The following is a 10,717-nucleotide window of genomic DNA, read 5'->3' as shown; positions in this document are numbered from 1 at the left end:
TGTCTTTCGAACGCTACCCAACCACGGGAAGGACATGCAGACTCCACACAGAAGGCACTCCTAAGCCCAGCCGAGAATCGAACTGGAGAACCTCTTGCTGTGAGGTAACAATGCTACCGCCGTACCACCGTGGCTCAAATGTGTGAATTTATAATATCTTCCAAGATGTTACATGTAGACATTTGAACAGCTTAAAAACATGTCTCGTGATGTACCTCATATATGTGATATAAGCATTACAGCAGTGGTAACCCCCTGATACAACAAAGGTCAGGAAAGGTTATGCCCCTGTTTTTGATATTACTGATTTGCAGCTGGATTCACAAATGATCTTGCAGTGGGTACTTTAAATAGCAAGATCAGCATGAGTCATACAAAGAATTTTATGGCTGGCAGCATCCACTTATTGCAAGCAGGGATACAGATTACTGCACTGAACTTTAGTTCAATATGCTGCTCATGTCAGCTGTACACCCAGTGTGACAACCAGGAAGCAGTAGTGGAAATGGGGTTTTAAGTGTCAACCAGTCAATGTACAGTGAACCCTGTAAATTTACAAGGTAACTATTTTTGGAATAACCAGAGGTAAGGAGACACAGCATGGTGGGAGACCATGCACCCTACTGTTGGAAAAGAATGTGGACCATATTATACCCCCTACTCATAGGTAACACAGTCTGGGTATATGAAAGGAACATGTGGTACATGCTATACACCCCACATTGATCAATTACATTACAGTGACCATGAAACAATGGCAAACCACTTTAAAGCTGAACCATGACAAAAGGAAAACTATTATCCCAGCGATAAAAATTCAAAGGGGGATAGTCCATGATGATTCATTGTCATCAGTGCTGTTTTATCTTGCCCTTAACCCACTAAGCTAGTGCTGTTTTATCTATTAACCCACTAAGCTGTTTACTTAACAAATTAGGAAGTGGTTACAATTTGGCTCACAGAAAACAATCTTGCTTAAAGACTTATCTAGTTTTTGTGGATGACTTAAAACTGTATAGCTTAACAGATGAAGAGTTGCAAACACAGTTACTAATGGTTAAAACTTTCTCAGATGATATATGACAGTTGGTCTTGATAAATGTGCAAAAGCAACATTTAAAACATGAAAGCTGAAACACCAAGAAAATATCAACCTAGGACAGGAATGTAATATAAAGGAGCAGATGAAAGATCAATACTAAAGCATGAACCAATATGAATAAGGCTCAGAAAGGAATATTTCAGATGACTAAAACTAATATCAACAACTGCTTTGATATCTAGGAATAAAGTCCAAACTATAAATCAATTTGCTATTCCTGTTGTAACTTACAGTTTTGGGGTGATAAAATGGCCCCCAAAATTGCTTGATTAACTGGACACATAAAGAAACATGTTTCATGCTGATCACGACACATAAAAATCAGTCTATACCAACATTATATATTCCTGGCACTGGAGGAGGTATGGGCCTTCTTGAAATTGGTTGCATGTACAGATGTGCAGTTGTGGGAAAGCGTAGAAAACTGCTGACCTCATAGTGGAATTTTTAAAACATGAGAAAATTAAGTCTAGGACAACATATTTGCTTAGTTTAGTAGAAGCATTTTGGTGTCAAACAGGAAATCAAACCAAGAACATGCCATACCCACTACATCAATCAATTACATTACAACGGCACAGTGCAATGTGCTAAAAACAAAAGAAAGAATATAAGGAGAAAAATGAGATGAGAAGAAAGAAATGTGGAAAGTGTATACAGTGGCAAGTACAACAATCTCCTGGAACGACCACATGTTGGCCAAAATTTGAAGAGGAGGTGGCAAGGATCGATCCTTTTGGTACACCTTTGGAAACTGGTTCTACACAAAATGAACTGGAAAGAGTTGCACCTCTTCTTGTTGGGTGTGATACAATCATGGCAGAGGGCCTGTATACTGAAACACATAATAACATGGCAAGACTGCTGCAGTGGAGATTCTGCAAACACTGCGATATAAAGGCAGCTGAGAAGCACTGGAAACATGAACCACAAAACATTACAGAGAATGTTTTATATCACATGGGATCACAAATTACTAACTGTTCAAAAACTAGATGCAAAAAACAGATAGAGTAGTTCAGGGAAAAAAAGAAAAAAGCAGTATAGATGATTGAAATTCCTACACTAGTGTCTTATGTACAGAGAGAGATACAAAGTCATAGAATACTAGTATCTGCATGCAGAAATGAGAGCAATATGGAAGAAATATACCCAGACAGTTCCAGTAGTACTAGGAGCAACAGGGCTAATAGAAAATAATTTATAGTCTTAATTAGATAAGCTACCAACTTATGTAACCCCATATGAATTACAGAAGGATGCAATTCTGGGCACATTGTTGGTGCTGAGAAGAGCACTTGTGGCCAATATCAAAGACTGAAACAATATGAACACTAATCATACCTTGAGTTATGAATGTGGTCCATTCCAACAATGGTATTGGAAATCGAAACAATTGGAGAAATTAAACCAATAGAAAGGAATGTAGTAATACTATGTCCCTCCTACTTGTTGTTGTGACTTTTGGCTTTTCCCGGTTAGGGGTCGCCACAGCAGAACTCTGGTCCGCTAATGATTGGCAGTTGATTTTTATGTACCGAGTTGCCAGCCCTGATGCACAACCTTCAATGAAGGTACGCCCATTCACGCATGTCTCCACGCAGAAGACGCTCTGAGAGTCGAACTGGACAGCGTCTTACTGTGAGGCGACAACGCTACCGCAGCACCAGTCCCCCCTACTGATGGGTAAAACAGTTTTGGTATAGGGAAAAAAATACAGTATATAATACACACCCTTCTGATGGAATGGAATGGAATGCAATATATACCATGCCCCCTACTGTGATGCCCCTACACTGGCCCAGAAATCAAGGAGCCTCAATCCTCACCACTGGCAACAGTGAGGAGCATACACAATGGGAGGATGAAAAGTACACAGACAGTAAAGCACAATTTCCCTTATGAGCACACAGAGATCACAGTCAATTTGGGGCTGGTTTCTCCCTCTCTCTCCAGATCCCCATGAAGACTCCCCACTTGCACAGCTATAAAGTTGAGCCCTTAGCCAGGGTTCCAAGCCAAGTCCTCCCAACAATCTCTCTGTCCAACCAGTGCTTCGTGTCCCTGCCAAAGTAGCTCACACACACACACACACACACACACACACACACACACACACACACACACACACACACACACTTTTTGAGATCTGATTTATACACAAACACCAACATGGGAAAGGCTGGCACAGGTTTACTAGCTATGTCCCCTTATGCCCAGACTATAAGGTAATTATCACTGCCACCAAAACCCCTTATCAGCTACTTTAAGGCCCTTACCAAAGGGTGACCAATCATACTGTGCAATGTTACTATTATGCAAATGGTAGTCTTTGACCAAGCACCAGGCTATTAGGAGTGGCCTGTATAGTGTCACCTAATACATATGCAAGTACGCTAAGAGCTTAAATATGTCTCACAAATATCAGCCATAAAGATAGGTTTAAATATATTTAGTAACAAATAATAAAAAACAAGACAATACTCAAACAACACAGTTACTACAGAGTTTAGAATCACAGGAAATATTTTAAAACAACATTGTAGGACAGTCTCAAATAAATACAGAAAATATCTAAATTAATCTTTACTATATTCCTATCTATATCTAAGAGAGATACTATGCCCCAAGTCTTACTTCCAGACAACACACAGGCAGAAGTGCTGAATGGAAGTTTCTAGGTCAAAGACAAGATACAAAATGCACACAGTCTCTCACTGAGAGAGTTATTAAATTACTATCAAACATTACTTCTGGGTCAGCTTGGATGACATCCCTCTTTGTCACCTGCCTAACAGTTCCCAGGCTAACAGAAACTTAACATAATTTAACATTTCTGTGTGAAAAATACATATCTCTCAGATGTTTGCTCAGAACTGGAAGTTGTAAAACAATTAAATACTTTTACATTTTAGACCTAGTAATTACTTCTCTCCAAGACAATAGAAAAACCTAGCTCTAGACATCGTGTCCACTTCACTAAAACTGAGAGATCACACAATCGTAAAACACTTTAATTTCAACTTATTTTCTCGAAATTTTATGTTAACTCTATATGTTCCAGCTTGTACTATTAAACCATACATTTGCACAGATATATAGTTTATACACATTTTTGTTCTCTTCCTGCACGGTACACTGTGGACACATCCTTGAAGCTCAGTACTGTCCAAACCCTGTTCAACACACACTTCTGCACCAGTAGTTTTATATACACGTAACATATAGTTCTCTTACATTTGTAAGACAAGCATATGAACCATACTAATATTCCCAAATTAATGTATTTTCCAGTTGGTACTTTACAAGACAGGTAGTTCCCTAAACGTAACACATTGCCACTATGTTGTCTTACAACTGAAAATAAAAATAGTCCACAAAAATAGATATTTGCCTTCTATGTATAAATCTGTCCTAATTTCCTGATTTTTTTTTCAGTGAGACATCCTCAAAGTTGCGTCTCTTGTTTCTAATCATTACCATAACTCAAAAATGCTATCTGTAGGACTACACTGTGTGAAGAGTCCTACCATCACAGATTCAACCTAATATATGTTATGGGGATGTTTTTATCAATTTTCATTGCATAAATCTGTGGTGGAAGTTGAGAAGATATATATGCAGTCAACCACTTGGCTATAATTGTTGGGTATAGGGGCTGTTTGTGGATGAAAATGACTTGTCCTGCTGAAGCAATCAACTTAAACATTCATTATCTGCCTAGACTACTGTGCAGCTGTGTTGCACTACTTACTGTAACCCTTTATCTTTAATCACCATCAGACATTTGAGATGTGCACTGTCAACAAAGTGGTTGCAGCTGATGTGCACAGAGGCCATTTGTGGATTAAAGTAACTTAACTTTACTGCTGTTTGATCACAAATAAATAGTCACTAATTTGGCTTTGAAAGAGCAGCATCACACAGCTCAGTAAAGGTTCAAACTGCATGTCATACAATTCATCTCTTAACCATGAGTGAACTTTTAATGCACATATATGACAGCAACTCTAATCTGCATCATCATCATCTTTTTTTGGCTGTTCCCATTAGGGGTTGCCACAGCGGATCATCTGTTTCCATTTTTTCCTGTCCTCTGCATCATGCTCTTTCACACCAACCGCCTGCATGTCCTCTCTCACCACATCCATAAACCTTATCTTACGCCTTCTTCTTTTCCTCTTACCTGGCAGCTCCATCCTTAGCATCCTTTTCCCAATATACCCAGCATCCCTCCTCAGCGCATGTCCAAACCAACGCAATCTCGCCTCTCTTGCTTTGTCTCCAAACTGTCCAACCTGGGCTCACCCTCTAATATACTGATTCCTAATCCTGTCCATCCTAGTTACAACCCAGTGCAAATCTTAACATCTTTAACTCTGCCACATCCAGCTCTGACTCCTGCCTTGCATACAGTAATGAAAAATACTCGGCATTTAGCACTGCTGACATCACTGTTTCATCAGTAAGCAATGAATAACACTCCATTTTAATCGGTTTATTCAGATCTTGCACATGAAAATAATCATAAATCTTTTGTTTACAGCAATAATCACAGACAGTTCTAAGGTACAGAGTGATAAAGTCCTGAATGTTACACAGACAATCTGGGTTTTATTACTGGCCTTGCCAAATGTGGGACTATAGTGAACAACAGTAGTGAGTTGTCATGTGGGGGGGGGGTCCTGATCTCTGCAGTGCAGTTACAGAATGTGAAGCTTGAAGTTCTTCTAACACCAGTAATGACAGCCTCTGTAGTGAATGTATAACAGTAGTAAACATTGTTTGAAGTGTTGCAAGCCTTCATAATGACACAAGTACACATCAGCTGAAAGTGTTAGAGTGAGGGACTATCAGAAATGTCCCATGGCTCTGCATGATTAATAATGTGGTGAGAGGGGGACATGACTATGTATCTAGTTTTCCACCCTAGGGACAGCTGCAGGTCTTAAATAAGATAAGAAAAGTGGTGGACCCTGATCTGGTGGTCATCCTGACCCTTCACCTTCTAAGAGGGCATGCCTTTCCCCTATGATCAGTTTAGAATGACAGGGACAGATGAGAGCACAAAAATACTACTTGGATAACAGCCTCCTCCCAATGGCTTTAACATCAGCCAGTGAATGGTCCTTGCTAAGTGAGAAATGAATAGGTTCAATACCCACTGTAAGGGAAGATGATGGTCATTAGACAAGATGCAGAAAAACATATAAAAAACAGTAACCATAATCATTTGTCCATTCTGTTAGCTGTAATGTCTTAAGAATGGCTAAGGTTTCCATTTGATTAAAATTCTTGCTTGGTTTTGCTGGTGACAGATACTTTTAAGTTTCTTTGAGGATCAATCACTGATGCAGCATCAGGATTTATTTGTACAATGATCTTCTGGCAAACATCTTAAATATCTTTTTTCATTGTTATGGCTTCTGTCTTTTTAATTTCTCCAAGAGTTTTGGGTTTCTAACACCATGATGGGAATGAACCCCATTTCTAAGTCAAAGTATGATTAAAGTTCATGAAATAAGTATTGTTTCAGTTTTTGAGGTTAGCCAAAAGTGCTCTTCACAGCATCTGCAATGAGCCCAGAACCGAGTCCTTCTTCAATTCATAAGGAGTTACATGCATCAGTAACAGTGCTACTTTTGTCTTCTTTGCCTGGACTACTATTATCAGGTTTACAGGTATCTCTTCTTTGAATTGTTGGTAATGGATGATCCTTTGAAATATAATCATCATTTTCTATATTGCTTTGAGATTTAATCAGTTTATTCAGATCTTGCATATGAAAATAATCATAAATCTTTTTGTTTACAGCAATAATCACAGACAGTTCTATGGTACAGAGTGATAAAGTCCTGAATGTTACACAGACAATCTGGGTTTTATTACAGGTCTTGCCAAATGTGGGAGGGAGGGTGGCGTAATGGTTAAGGTGTTTGCCTAACAAACACAAAGTGCAGGGTTTGAGTCTCACAAGGAATAATTGGCTAGGCTTAAAATGGCTCACAAGGGCAATTAGCCTAGTACTAATCTATGAACCTATTTATGTTTTCAGTGTTTTTTTCTGTAAAGTATTTGATATGTCTCGGTAACTGTGATAGTTGCAGGCTGTACCTGGGAGCACAATTCCTCTGTTTTCATAATGAAATTTTGTTTTATGTCTCCTAGCTTAAAGTAAGCCAGATGACACAAAATAAGCAAGTTAGCTTCTTTGGATGATAAGATGTTTTACTTCTTATCTTTGTATTCACAAGTCAGCAGCATTTGCCCTAGTAGATTTATTTGGTGGCCCAAATGTGTTAAAAGTGTGTGTACAACTTTCCTACACCTTTTAGCCCCAGAGTTTTAAAACTATCTTAAAGCAAAACATTAAAACCAGACTCTGTCTTATGTTCAAAATTTCTTTTGTTATTTATCAACATTTCTTGATAACGATCTGACTTAACTCTTGTCTTAATGCTTCTGATAAGGTTTAGATTCCAAAGCACCAGTTCATTTCAAACCATGCAAATTCTTCTAAACAGATTTGCTTTACCTTTTACACCTTTGAAATAAGATTACATCTGTAGACTAATGCAATATGCATTTGTTTCAACTTCTCTAATTCTTACCATCCGATGATCCCACTTAGCCATTCCTTCATTTTCAGTAATTCTTTGTGGTTTGTGTTAACCATGACTCTCTGCTACCTTTATATTGTAAGGCTTATTCAGTACCCAGTGTAGCAACCTTGACACATTGCTGTGTACTTCGGTATATATAAACCATCACCCATATGCTTATTACAACTGTACTGCAGGGCCTACATTTGTCTGCATTTCCAACATTTGCCACAGACTTTGTGAAACATTGGAGAGCTAATCCACTGTCTTAAGCTGCCATTATTAACCTCTCACCTTCTGGTTCAAATTCAGCTCATCTAGTCCATTTGTAAATTAACTCTTGATTAACATGTGGTTGTTCCAGATATTTTCTGTACTTAACAGTAAAAGTCTGAGATTTACATTTTTTTATCTTGCTTTTTTTTTGTACTCTCTTTTGCTACCTGCATCTTCTGTGTGGAAACATGCATGAATGGGCGTACCTTCGTTGAAGGTTGTGCATCAGGGCCAGCAACTCGGCACTAAAAATCTACTGCCAATCATTAGCGGACTGCAGTACCACTGTGGCGACCTCTAACCGGGAAAAGCTGAAAGACACAGCAACTTTCTTTTGCTACCTAGTTTGTGTCCACTTTGGACTGGATTTTTATGCCTGCTTTCTTCCTAAATGCTTTTGCTAACTTTAGCAAATATGTCATCTTAGACTTGCTTTCTTCATGGTTTAAAACTTTCACTCTGATAATGTTGAGTATGTATGTAACCCCAGATGTGTATTTACCCCCCCTTGTCTCAATTCTTTTAAATCACATTCTTCCCCCAAGTTTAGTATTTTTTGATACTTCAACTTTCCTGCTACAAATGCTGCATTTGCATTCCCATCAATGTTGACTGACATTCTTACATCACTTGAAAATGTTCTTACAAGTTGTATCTGCACTTTGAATTATTGCATGCCTTGTACAGTCTCAGAATGTCCACAAAAAGTAAATGAGATGTCGTTTGACAGGATTGTTTTCCTGAAGTCTAACTTTAGCCAAAGCTTAGACTGTACACGTAAACAATTTAATGGACTGAGGGCAAGTTAAAACAGTATTGATGGCAAAAAAAATCAGACATGAATATTTCATGATAGATTCATAACTATGGAGAGTAATTTGCCCTTTTTTGTGGTTCACCCATAAAGTAGTTTGTCACTTTTTCATGGTAACTGCAATATAATTTATCAATGTGTGGAAAATCATATATCTGTAAGTATTCTATAATGTAGGTGTGTCAAACAGAAAAAATAACCAGTAAAAACTAAAAGAAAAATCTAGCCAAGCTAGACTTTCCACTGTGTGATTCCTTGAAACCTCGTCCATTAGAGACAACATGGGATATATGTAAATGACCATAAAGTGTTTCAGCTATATGGCAGTTCTGAATGTCCATGACGTTTTTCTTTTTAAGTCTGTTATGGATAAAGCCAGGCCAATAAAGCCAAACCCCACTAACTGTGAGCATGCATGTTTCGGCTTTCCTTATGGCCTTTTCAGCACAGCATAAGTGGTATGTTTGGTTAACATTTGGAAACACAGGGGTTTTGTACCTAGCTGATGGCCATGTATTAGAATTTCTTATTTTTCTTTCACATCATATATCCATGTAGCTTTTTTTTGTATTTGACAGAGTCCTCAGAGATATTTCTCCAGGACTCATTAATTTCCTTTATTATTGTTGGTTTCTCAGTTGTTGCTGTTTTCATAGGTTCATAGATTAGTACTAAGCTAACTGCCCTTGTGAGCCATTTTAAGCCTAGCCAATTATCCCTTGAGAGACTCAAACCCTGCACCTTGTGTTTGTAAGGCAAACACCTTAACCATTAGGCCACCCTCCCAACAAATAAACAGTCTTGGTAGGTCTTGAACCCAGGACCCTATACACTATCAACACAGTAATTAACTACTAAGCCATCACAGCAGTAGTTTTCCTTCCCAGCTTCCTATAGAATGTTTTTGGGTCATCTATACATTCTTTCTTATAATTCTCTGTGTATCTCCTGAGTTTTGTGGCTTGTACAGAGATTGTTAATTCATTATTAGACATGGAGCAACTCAAATCTTGATCTGCTTTTATCCTATCATTATTTTAGCAAATACACCTGTTAAGAGTTTTTACAGGCAAATGTCTTTCTTTTTTATAGTTCTCCAATGAAATACTTACATAACTGTTTTACAGTTGCCTCCAATCAGCGCTTAAACTGGTAATGTTCTATTTATTCCTTTGTTTTCCTTTACTACCAAGTGTGCCTTGGTTTAATTTCTCCGACAGCTTAGCTTTTTACACATCTTGATGGGAATGGACCCCTTCCCAAGTCAGGGCATAAATAAAGTTCACAAAATCAGTTTTGTTTCACTTTTTGACATTTGATACAAGTGATCTTCTCAGCACCCGCATTATATCCAGAATTGCCTTTTTTTTGCGGTTTATAAGGGGTTACTGTTATTGGTAGCATATGTAGACATGTTTGAAGAATTTTTTTTGTTATTATTAGCTCAGCTATTCCTACTACAAATGGAACTATGTATCATTAATTCACTTTGATCTAGCTTCTGTCTGCATGTCCTAATATTTTACAAATTTGTGCCTTTCAGTTCGTAAGACACTGTCGTCACTGGGTGTAGCAATTTCAATAATCAAAGCTATATCTGTTTTTTCTCTTTTACTAGAATATCTGGTCTGTTTGCTTCTACTTTGTTTGCTGCTGGTATGGGATGATCCCATGTAATCATTACTTCAACACTGTCAACAATCTTTTGTGGTTCATGTTTCCAATGTCTATCAGCTGCCTCTATGTTGTAATGTTTAGAAAGACTCCAGTGCAGCAGCCTTGCCACATTGCTATGTCTTTCAATATACAATCCTTCAGCCATGAGTGTATCGCACCCTGCAACAAGATCTGTAACTGTTTCTTGTTCTGTACCTCAACACTTACATTTATCTATAGCTCCTGCCTTTGCTGTGAATTTTGCAA

Source organism: Protopterus annectens, chromosome 3.part1 (genome assembly GCF_019279795.1).
Source record: "Protopterus annectens isolate FY-2018-M chromosome 3.part1, PAN1.0, whole genome shotgun sequence".
Lineage (NCBI taxonomy): Eukaryota > Metazoa > Chordata > Ceratodontiformes > Protopteridae > Protopterus > Protopterus annectens.
Note: the sequence above shows the minus strand (reverse complement) of the source record.